The following is a 12,096-nucleotide window of genomic DNA, read 5'->3' on the forward strand; positions in this document are numbered from 1 at the left end:
TCCTGATCTGATTCTTATATTTGAATACACATACAGACAGACAGTTCACATACAAATATATATACATATCACAGTACTCAGAAAAGCAACTTCCTCCACAGTGAGAAAAGTAATTTGTCAGAAGTGGGATTCGAACCCACGCCTCCAGGGGAGACTGCGACCTGAACGCAGCGCCTTAGACCGCTCGGCCATCCTGACATACGTAAACGCCGTACACACGCTGTATATGACCAAATCTAACGTAACATTCCGATCACTGCGAAGGACGTTGAGGCGTGGTACGTTATTCATTTTAATGCGGTGACGCGCATGTGACATTAACGTTAAGCTCTTTACGCCGGGTCCATCATTATAAAGATACGGATAGATGTCGTTAGCTGCATTTAAAGGAACATGATAACCATTAGGTTTGACGGGCGTTGAACATATTTTAATGCGTATAAACGCGGCCGCAACATGCAGTCGTTCGCTTCCGGGTCAAAAGGAAAAACACTAATTCTCAGGGACGCGTATAAATATTAAAAATCCGACGATAAGTAAGACAAATACAAAGAGATGGAATTCGCTTAAAACGTTGATGGCAGACAACCCAGCACATTTAACGAAGTGACCTGCCCCTTCCATTATAGGTATGTTTACGAAAAGGCTGCTGTCAGAAGTGGGATTCGAACTCACGCCTCCGGGGGGAGACTGCGGCGAGCGACCGTCCAACATTTCACGATGTTGGAGGACGACGGCCAATCAAATCCGCAGCTCCAGCATTCCCCCACCAATCGCCTTCGCCCGGCTCCAACATTTGACCAATCGCGACGGAGAAATGTTGGACGGAGCCGAGCGAAATCCGAGAAAAGCCGAGAAGATTTGCGGTGACGGTCGTCTGTTTTCGAAGCGGAGTTTGAGGCGAGTGACAGAAGTCGGACAACAAGTTAAATGACGAGTATTTACCCATTTATCACTCTGCTGTACACATTATTCAGTTTATTCGCATTATATAGAAAAGTAATTTCACCTGTTGCGTTAAATTGTATAACTGACTTTTGCTTTTTGTCGCGTTTGCTGACATTCGTGTTAACGATGAATGAATGTTAGCTTTGCTAGCTTGAATTAGCCTCTTTAGCCCATTCACAAGAGTAATTCTAGTGTTTTTCATGTGATAAACGCTCGTTTTCATTTCTGGAGATATACTTTAATTGTGTCCATTTAGTGTTACAGGTATCCTTTACACAATCAAAGTAGTACATTGTTTGTCAAGGGAAGTTCACTGTCAGGGTGGTGTGGTCCTAGTGGTGTCCTGAACTCAAAGTGTCTTTAACAGTTCTGAGAAGCTGACTCGTTAAAACTTCATCCTGTTTTAATAAGATTATTCAAACTGTAAAGGCATTAAATTTCTAATTCATACTATTTCCTGCAACATACTATAAGAATACACATTTATAATACAAATCAGGTTAATTCTACAGCTGCAAATGCAATCAAAGCCTAGCTGGCTTTGGTTGTCATGGTCTAGCTCTCATGTTCAAGTATTCACGTGGTTTTCATTAACTTAAAAAATGTTCATGCATTTATGTCACCAAAGGCAACATCTTCCAAGTCCCACAAGGCGACGGCGGACTCAGAGTGGATGTCCCGCCTGAGGAAGTTTGCCAGCAGTGGCGTCCAGCCTGCAGGTGAAGGAAACAGGCCAGCTCCCAGGCAGAAGAAGTGGTATGTCCTCCATCAGATGGTATGAGTACAGTCAGTATATTCACTGTATACAGTATATTGTATTCATTGTTATTTACTCTCACAATACATTTAACTCATAATTTGTATAAAATGCAGTAAAGGCCATGTTCCTATGAGTTGATGAACATGTCATGAACACATAATTTGAATTAGATCTGTGTAACAACACAAATGAAAATCAGTGATTTAGTCTGCGGTTGATTCAATCAAACATGCAACTGTTATTTTTAGATCGAGAAATGTCAGATGCGGAGACCAGGACAGACGTCTTTATTTAGTCAAGAGAGGCAGTGTGTGTCATTTTCACACGCAGAAGGTAGCGCTAGTTGTTACAACACCAGCTCATTGGGGAAAGGGGAAAGAACAGCTTTATTTCCTTTCAGTTTACCAAGCCAAGATTTGGTGGCGCTCATGTTGCTGCTGCAAAGCCAAATCTGAGCAGAGCCAGAAAAACAACAGAGGTAAATGGAGATCACATTGGAACTGTTCAAATTTAAGTTTGTTTGTACAAGTTACTCAGATTGAATTCTTTACAGACCCAAGTCACCAGCCCCACTGAAGCAGCATTGCTGTCACAGTAAGTAACAATTTAACTCAAACACAGGTAAAGTATATGTATTTCTGTCCATATTTATCTCAAGATTATTAAGAATATCAAAAAAATAAACACTCAAATCACAAATGACACCTGACAGCTAAATAACATTATTTCATGTAGAGCAGCTATATGAAATACCAATGTAATTTTTATGTTGTTTATAATATGAATTTTAATCTTTTCCATGCCTTTACAGTCTCCAGACCCTTTGACAGATGCTCCAGGTCCAGTGCCTGTCCTCAGTACCACAGCAGTGTGTGCCACCATCACAGTAAGTAATGCAACATTTAATATCATTCTCTGTAGAGCATAATCAGTCTTCTACCAGTATCAAGTGTGTTTATGCATTATGGGGTTTTTTTTTTTTATCACTAAGGCTTGTGCAACCCAGGACAGAGACATCACCTCAGCTGCCCCGTTTGTGGTCAGAGGGTTTGTCACCTGAAGACCACAAATGGATTGAGAAATATGTTTTCAAGTTGGGGCCCACAACTTGAAGCTCTGGTAGTATCCACTACAGCCAAGTCACCTCTACGACCAGGCTCCTGCTCCAGACTGCATTTTCGCCCACCCACTTCTTGTCTGGATGCCCTACAAACTGTGGAAGGTGAGGGTGGTCTGTCCCAACCCTGCCTGTGGACCCCACCAACTCAAAGGAGTGGGACTGCATAAGAGGGCACATAAGGTCCTGGATGTGGACAGGATCTACAACATGGTGACAGAGACCCTAACCTGCACCAAATGTAGAGCCAACCCTGTGTCTTGGAGTCAGACTGTCCTGAAACAACTGGACTTGGTGCACAGGTTGGAATTTCGGGTCATCCTAACACAAAAGTGAGTAACATCTCCTGTCTTTCTTGTCTTGTCAAAAAGAGTTATGTAAAACACTTGTACTGATACATCTGTCTGTGGCCAAGGTTTGCTTGTGACATCCGGGTGATCCGACTTCTGCGGGAGAAAGGTCTGGGGAACAGCCCTACGCGGGTTTTGAAGCAACTCAGAGAGAACTACACAGAGGAATGGCTTCACCGTGTGGCACGGTACACCACAGAGTGCGTGGACTTCCTCTAGCAGCCCGGACTGTTGCCCATGGCATTCCCTGAGCCTCCACAGCCTGCTGTGGTGCCGAGCTGTAAGTGGCCCCTCTCCGTTTACAGCCAGGACATTCTGACGAGGCTGGGAGACATCAAGGCCAGAATCACTTCCATCTATGGCAACATATTAAAGATGGATTCCACTAAAAAGGTTAAACAATCTTCTTTGCTTCAGAAAATAGGCTAAGCTTGTCGGAACTGCCAAGGGCACAGCACTCTGGCTCACCTCCGAGGGAAATGAGTATGGTCAGATACTGATATGTGTGGAGTGTGCAGTGGAGCTGGCCTGGACATGATGGCTGCCGATCTGGTCAAGCGATACCAGCAGGCAGGTGTGGATCCCCCCCCGTCATCCTATATGTGGACTGTGGCTGCTGTGCTGAGGCAGCGGAGACCAAGTTGAAGGCCAGATTCAGCAGGTGGCCAGACCTGACAGTAAGGCTGGATATCTGCCACTTCATGCGCCGACTTGCCCTGGGATGCATAACAGATGCCCGCCAGCTGTACCCAGTTTTCAATTTGCGCTTATTAGCATGTGTGTTTGAGTGGGATGCAGCCGATTTAGCCCTGCTGCGTGAAGCAAAGAAACAGCAGCTTCAGTCACAGGGCCCGCCTTGTCTCACTGATGGTGACATCAACAGACACCTGCGGGAGGAGGAACTGTGGTGAGGAGACCACCACTAAGCTGCTGGAGGAGCTGCTGTAGGGGCTGATGGGTGGCAGTGGGGACAACTACCTTGGAGTTCCCCTGTTTGACAGGGAGAGGATGCAGCACATCTGGCATGTCCAGAAAAAGCACATCAAGTGCATCCAGGATCTGTCAGGTGTTGCTCTATACACCAAAACAGGGGAGTTCACAAAGGGACGTTTGTGGCTACCAACATACAGATGTGCCAGAGGCTCGGCATCTTTGGACTCCGTTCATCTCCACCGTAACCGCTTCATACCAGGTTTGTGTCTATCAGACATGTTGGGTCATGTGCTGTATAATCCAAGAATATTTCATAATTTAATGTATGTTAATGTCCTTCTGGAGAACAGTGCCAACAGCCTGGATTTACAGGCATATTTGCAGGAGGGACTCCATAGGTGGAACCAGGACCGTGGTAGTGCTGCCCTGTCTACTGCACCGTCACCTTTACGCAGCTACACGGGTGACCTGTTTCACTGTGTGAACAGGCACTATAAGAAGCTGTTTGGCAAGAAGTTGGTGCCAGAGTTCTGTCCACCGTCACGCTACACTGGTAAGCATTTGTGGACACAGTGGTATTCAACTCGGTTTTAAAATCCTCTATTAACACTGTACATTTTCCACTTTACGTCAATTATTTCAGGAGAGCTCATAGTAGCTACAGTATCTGTTCCAGTAGACGGGTCAGACGCTGCAGGATATGCACCCTGACTCAGAGGAGACTGCTGAGTTAACTGAACAATATGAGGATGATGTGGAAACAGATGAGGGCTTCGCTGACATCCCAGACGACCCCACAGTGGCGGACCTGGAGGTCCCTCAGGTTGCAGCGTCTCTCACTCCTGGTCCGTCATCCAGTCTGATGTCCACCGTCTCCACCTGGCGATCACCACATCTGGCATGGCTCCTGGCACATCCACCCTGAGCGTGGACACATCCTCAGTGGTTTTCGGCACATCCACCATAGCTACTGGTATGGTTGAACTACTCAAAATACTAGTGAAATTGCAATATGACCAAGTGCAATGACAAAACAGCATTAAAATGATGTAGCGCAGTACTGCAGAGATGCCTGGCCTACAAATCATGTTCCCCAGATGTAAGAGAACATGTTCATTTGGTACAGACCCCAACAAATGTCGCATCATCATGATTATAATAGTTTTTGCAGTGAAAATTAACTAAAACTGTGATGCTGTAATATCTACACAAAATAATCTTGTTGTGATTTTTCTTACCATTTCCTGCAGCCCTGCCTCCTGGAACATCAGTCCTGGCTCCTGGCATGTCTTTCATGGCCTCTGGTGCATCCATCATGCCCTCTACTTCGTCCGCTGAGGCTGAAGTGGATATGCAGGCTGAAGATGAAGATATGGTAAGTGTGTGTGAGTGTTCAGTTTCAAATATGTAGGTGTAAAGATATGAGCCCAACTCTTACATATACACACAGTACATATGCATACACTCTGGATGATGTGTACTTTAAATAAACTGTGAAGGTTGTAAGGTTTGCTATTTTCTTACTTGCACAGGCTGTTGATGACTAAAATGTTCCTGGATACCAGCACGTGGACAGACTGGCTGAGTATCTGGTGAAGCTGCGGGAGCAGACCTCTCTCTGTCTCACCAACCAGCAGACCAGAGCAATCACAGCGCTGTGGGAGAAGCTGGACAAAGGTGACAAGCAGCAGGTGATTTATGCAGCACGACACCAGGGGAGACTTTTAAATGGACGGTTCAGGACACCCAGCGACTGGCGAGCACCAGCTGTTTGCATGTTAGGTGCAAGTAGTGCTCCTGCTCAGTGGACTAACTGCTGATGGTTGGTGTCAAACATTTTTATTAGACTCTGTGATCTCCACCAAGGCCCAGTGAGGGAAGGCAAGGGGGCCGACTCAAGGTGGTCCTGAATTCTGAGGGACTACCACAAAATCGGGCAGCTTATTGTTGGCAACTCCCTGGTGATGCAGGGATCAGAGATTCAGCTGGTAGAGGTGAACCAGGACACCCTCATCCAGTGGCACAACAGTAGGCAGAACAGGCAGGAGCTCTCTGTGCTGCTTCAGGGTGCTGTGTGCCTTCAGCCCTCCATGAGTCTGAGGAGTCTCTCCGGGAGGCAAGAGCTCTCTCTGCTGAGTCCAGGTCAGCTCGACAGGAGCACCAGTACCAGCTGCCAGAGAGCACAGCAGGTCAGGCACAACAGAGGCCGACAGCCTCTAGTCACCCCATCCTGCCAAAGGCACCAGTGAAGAGGCTTGTGCTTGTCATGCCCCCAGCACCTCAGATCGCCACGGCAACAGGACAAATTCTTCCTCATTTTGTCACAGTGGCCCTTCCTGCACTGGTTCAGGGCACCAACCCTCAAATAACTGAGCCCAACACCACAGCGGAGTCTGGACCTACAGGAGAGCAGTGAAGGCAAACACATGCAAAAGGTGTGGCCAGTTCCGCACTGCTGACACGGGACACAGCCAGTACCCTGCCCTGCGTTCAATACACTCACCAAACAGCAGTGGTTGGAGGAAAAAATGCGGCAGAAATTCTCTAAATAGCGTGTAATATATTGTAAATGAATAATCCTTAATTTGAGATATTCTTCAAGTATTAATATATTGTCCTATTGTATTGTCATAGTTGTATGATAACTTTATTTCTATATTTGAAAAAGAAGAGTTACATATATTTTAAACATTTGGTAATAGTAATTGACAATTGTATTGTAAAGTTTAGTTTAGTTTAGCTTAGTTGTTACTTAAATAGTGTTTATTGAAGTATGGATACTGCTGTGTGATAAATCTGTTTTTCTATATTTTGATTATTTATTGTATTTGTTGCACTTTTCAGGGTCTGCTGTAATTAAATCTTTCAAACGTTTCTGTTTCTTTTCTCCATGAACAAAGCTAGTGCACACCAAATGTATAACTAGGGCTGGGCGATATGGCCTAAAAACTGAATCTCTGATTTTTTCACACCAAACTCGATTTACGATTTTAAGCATTTTTTTCCCCTTGAAGAACAAACTTCAAATTACAAATTAGTTATTAAAAGCATTCCATTTGTTTTAATGCTTTTTTTTTTTTTAACGAAATTGCCCCGCCATTTTAACCAGTGCACCTTCGAACTTGCTTGAAAAGAATGTGTCTCTTTTTGATAAAATGCTTTTGTAAACATAAATTTAACACATCAGATTGCTTGCTATTATAAAAACAGGTCAGTTTCTATATTGGTATTGACTGTTGCTGCTTTGTAACACAAACCTGGGATCAAACATTCTCAGCATGTGGGTGAACCTCTAGCGTTTCCTCTGTATATACGGGCACAATGTATTTAGCTTTATGCAACGTGACTGCATCTAACAGCTGTCCACCGGGCCCCTTTCCTCTCATACGGGACACAATAATGTAATGATTCGGCTAATGTTAGCCGCTTTTTAGCAGGTGTTTGAGGGCTGCTGCGGTCTTCTAGTAGTGAACAACAAATGTCCCACTGTGATGCAGGCGTCTGTTTGAGAGGCTGAAATAAACGTGTCGACCCGCTGCCTTTAGTTGCAATAGCCTTGGAACAAACTTTGTAGCGGACCGTGGTTTGTTCGAGGTCTTACGCCACAAAACCAAACTACTTACCAGACTGTCTTTTCGGAACGAACTCTTGGCGCGCTGCATGTTGTGCTTGTTTCTCTGTGCAAAGTCAATGCGGGGAGGGTGGAGCCTACTATGAACTACGGGAGCCCATGAGGCGGCGGAGCAAGTTAAAGAGAAAATCGTTTTTTGTTTTTTTTTTTAAATCGTCCTAAACCACAAACTCGAATTAATCGCTTTTGCCGATATATACATATGCATACATATATATGCATATATATGTATGCATATATATGTATATATGTACACATTTACATTTATATTTACATGTACATACATATATATGCATATATCTGTATGTATATGTTTATATGTATATATGCATATGTATATATGTATATGTATATATAATATGCATATTTATAATATGTATACTTTTAATACATAATAACAAATATATTGTATAAACATGTATATACATATACATATATATGTATATATGTACATATATATGTGCATATGTATATATGCACATATATATGTAATACCTTCATATATATGACAATATTACATTAATAGGATCATTTCAATTGCAATAAAAAGTATTATATATACATATATACATATGCCATCATATATACATATATGTATATATAAATCACATTACTTCTGGATTCACATAACCAAAGCCTTAATCTACCATGGCAACCTGTAACAGAATTTAAGATTTACTGGTTCTGATTTACTTAAATTCTGTTCTTGAAAGTTACACATACTAAAACCAAAACCTTTAAACTGATCATCAAGCAAAACATAATTTTCTTGAAATAAATAAATAAATATATATATGAAGGTATTACATTTATAGGATCATTTTAATTGCAATAAAAATATTATATATACAAATATACATATACATATGTACATATACATACATATATATGCATATATATGTATATTAGTATTTATGTTTATATGTCTATATGTCTATATAATATTTGTTATAAATAATATAAAAAAATTGTATAAACATATATATACATAAATAAATATATGTATATATGTACATATGTATTTGTAATATTATCATATATATGAATGTATTACATTTATAGGATCATTTCAATTGCAATAAAAATATTATATATACATATACATACATATATATGCATATATATGTATATATGTAAATATGTACATATGTATATATGTATATATATTTGTTATAAATAATAATAAAAAATATTGTATAAACATATATATACATAAACATATATATGTATATATGTACATATGTATATGTAATATTATCATATATATGAATGTATTACATTTATAGGATCATTTCAATTGCAATAAAAAGTATTAAAGTTTAATGAGCAAGACCCTGATGCTATTTTCATTTTCTTGAATGTGTTGCAGGTGCCACCCATTCAACATATGCAGAGAGAGTGCTCTTGATTCAGTGTGTCCTCGCTGAGAGAACTCAGGAAGCTCTTTCAGCTGTATGCTCATACGAGTTGCTGATGGATAAACAGCAGCTGAGAGGTAACGAAAAGAATTCAGGCATTGTGTAAACGGCTATAATACAACTAGAGTTTCTCCGTGATTAGGCTTCCCATTTTCACAGTTGGTGCTCAGCTGTTTAATCATTTTAATGTCTTTGTGAGATGATTGAGTTGTAGCAGTTTAAAAAAGTGTTTCCTTCAACACATTGCTATGTATGTAAATGAGCAGAAACCCTCTACTACTGTAAAAGCAGATGATTTTGTGTTGATGCATAAACGTAGCTGTCGGGAGACATGCTCTGGTGGAAGGTATGGTTCCCCCGCAGCACATTGCATTGCAACAAGATGATCAATGTTTTTCACTTCCGGTCAGTGGTTATAATGCTGTGGCTGATCAGTGATCCTGTGAGACCCAAAGTGTCATCTTGGGGTTGGATCTGGTACTAACATGCATGTTTGCTTGCTATGCAGATGACTAACGAGGGAGATCTGCAACACCTGTTGTGGCCTTACACTTAGTTGTGTAAGTCTTGACTGCAGTCTAACCACTGTCTCTGCTCTCCTATACAGACACACCATACTGTTGGTTTGCTTGTTTTCTAAGTCTATGTATGTAGTTTATTTATACCTTGCACCTTACCACAGCTGCACTCACAAACCACTGACTTCACTGACTTTCACACTCTATGTTTAAGATAATTTTACAACTGGGGATTCTGATTTGGTGAAACAGACTATTCCTGATTGACTGTTACTCACTGTACCTCAGTCTATCCTCCAGTTATTGGGTATTATTTGTCTAGAGTAAATATCTTAGAGTCTTGACAGTGGTAGAAGACTTACAGGTCAGAGGTGGGCGGTCCCATGATGTCAGAGCAGTTGGTTAACTTTAGTTCTTCAGTGAAACGTGTCTTCCCAAGTTTAGTCTTAACTGTGAGATGCATAACTGTTAATGAAAATAATACAGTGAATGTCAGAGTCTTGGTCACAAGACTCCCAAGTCTAATTCTTATGGAGAATGCCAGGCCTGACTTGCAAATAAAACACGTTATGGTACACTAGAAAAGCTCTTGGTCACAGTTTTAGCAGTATACATGCTGAGACATCACAAATGAACCGCTGGTAGAAATGTTTCCAGTTCTAGCATATTTATAGCCCTTCCATTATTATTCCTGGATCTATTTTGCTATTGCTGTAGATGTGAAAACATTGTGAAAACATCCTCTGTGATGATGACAGTTTTGTCTACTCATAAGGCAAATAAATCTTAAACATTTCTTGCCTTTTAAAGTAAGTTGCTCAGTTTGCTGGTAAGCATCAGCTTACTAACGCTTGTCTTTAGCAGAAGTTATCTAGAAATGTAAGGCTAATGATTCCGCTCCTTTTGTGGAGAAACACTATTTATCTATTTACCATGAAATCTGCATGTCACTTGTCACTGAAAATCATATGAATACAAGGGTTAATGAGAAAGTTTGACGTGCAGTTTTGGAATTAAATATTCTTTGAGAATTCAAAAGTCACTGACCTTCAGTAGGAAGTGCGCTGCCTTTAAGGATGCAGGTGCATTGTGGGAACTGAGGAGGAGTGTTGTTCCTGATACAAAGCTGACTGGAACTTGCAGAGAATTGACAAGCAAAGTTAGCGAGCGCCTCAGAACCCACCATCACGTGTGTCTGGATTGTAAGCGTGATCTGAGGAAGGAAGTGGGTATTTAAAGAAGAAACAGGTTGCAGTCACAACTGATTGTTGTTAAAAACTTGAACATAATTTGGACCTGTCCAGTGTTGTCCTTGACAACTTTGTGGGAGATCATTTTCTGTTGAGAGTCATCAGGAATGGACAACCAGTCTGAGTCTTGGCAGTCATCTTCAAATGTGCAACTAGGAAGAGCAAATGATGTTTAAGGTTTAGGTTTGTACATGTTGTTTATACTTGCTGGATGGTTTCAACTGCACATGTTGTTTCCCTGACCTTCTTTTAGAGCTGCACCAGACACAGTATGGATCCTGTGCAGACCAACAGTCCTGCACATTTGTGTATGTGCTGCAGTTTGACACAGCTACACGCTTAATCTGAAACAAAACACAACCAATCAACAACACTTTAAATGTGGCTTACATAAGACATTGTAAGACATTGTAAATCCTCGTGTGGTGTAATGCACCTACCTGGTTTTGAAATGGCACGTACACATGTTTAAGATCCACTGGATCCAGATGCATTTGGAAGGACTTTTGCGGTTATCACTGGCCTTGTAGAGCACCCTGGGACAGGTGGCGTGATAGTTCTTGTCGACACAGAGCTGCCAACAAGAATGTAGTGTTGTTATGATCTTGAGAAACTGAGATGCTGTGTTGTGTTTTTAGATGCAAGGCAAAGCTGAACTGTAAAGAATGGACTGTCACAATATGAGCACAAATGCTCCATGTACTTAAAAACTATGAGCTCCAGCCAGTTTAATGATGCCAGAAAAACCCTCCTGAAATGGTTTATGTCAAAGAGTGCAAATCAACACCCCAGTCCACCACAACCACCCACAGTGGAAACTTTTACAAACAGAGCGTATACTTTACCACATCAGTTCTAGGAAACAGCTGTATTTTCTGCCTCTGGTTGAATCATGTGATGACTCTGTAAGGCTGTGGTTTTGCCTATTCTAAACTACCAACTAGTCCCAACCAGTGTTAAAGTCATATGAAAACTACTGCTAAAATCTTTCATGAATATATAAATAATTAATTAAGATGTAAGAGTTTAAATTTAGTCTAAGTGAAGGAAGTAGGAATTTTGACGATGTGATCGAGGGTAGGAAATTATTAAATTAAACAAGAGTTGCAAGGAAGTCAGTCAACTTTTGCCTGCTGGACATTTTTCTGCAGACTTACAATTTTAGTTTATT

At 41.3% G+C, this 12,096-nt stretch overlaps 1 long non-coding RNA gene and 1 other non-coding gene across 12 annotated transcripts; one reads left to right on the forward strand and one right to left on the reverse strand.

The window, feature by feature from the left end:
- Positions 1-115: 115 nt before the first annotated feature.
- trnal-cag lies at positions 116-198 on the reverse strand. The gene has a single exon. It is a non-coding gene; the product is annotated as a tRNA-Leu (tRNA).
- Positions 199-273: 75 nt separating this feature from the next.
- LOC119032611 lies at positions 274-9,815 on the forward strand. 11 transcript variants are annotated; one of them, XR_005078977.1, is made up of 8 exons: positions 274-937; positions 1,577-3,157; positions 3,241-4,661; positions 4,752-5,081; positions 5,359-5,483; positions 5,641-5,799; positions 9,109-9,234; positions 9,666-9,815. It is a non-coding gene; the product is annotated as an uncharacterized LOC119032611 (long non-coding RNA). The 11 variants fall into 11 exon arrangements; XR_005078974.1 differs by lacking the exons at positions 9,109-9,234; positions 9,666-9,815 and having other exon boundaries at positions 276-937; positions 1,577-2,302; positions 2,520-2,594; positions 2,700-3,157; positions 5,641-6,982; XR_005078980.1 differs by lacking the exons at positions 9,109-9,234; positions 9,666-9,815 and having other exon boundaries at positions 1,577-2,186; positions 2,262-3,157; positions 5,641-6,982.
- Positions 9,816-12,096: the final 2,281 nt, after the last annotated feature.

This window comes from Acanthopagrus latus, chromosome 14 (assembly GCF_904848185.1).
Source record: "Acanthopagrus latus isolate v.2019 chromosome 14, fAcaLat1.1, whole genome shotgun sequence".
NCBI classification, from domain to species: Eukaryota; Metazoa; Chordata; class Actinopteri; order Spariformes; family Sparidae; genus Acanthopagrus; species Acanthopagrus latus.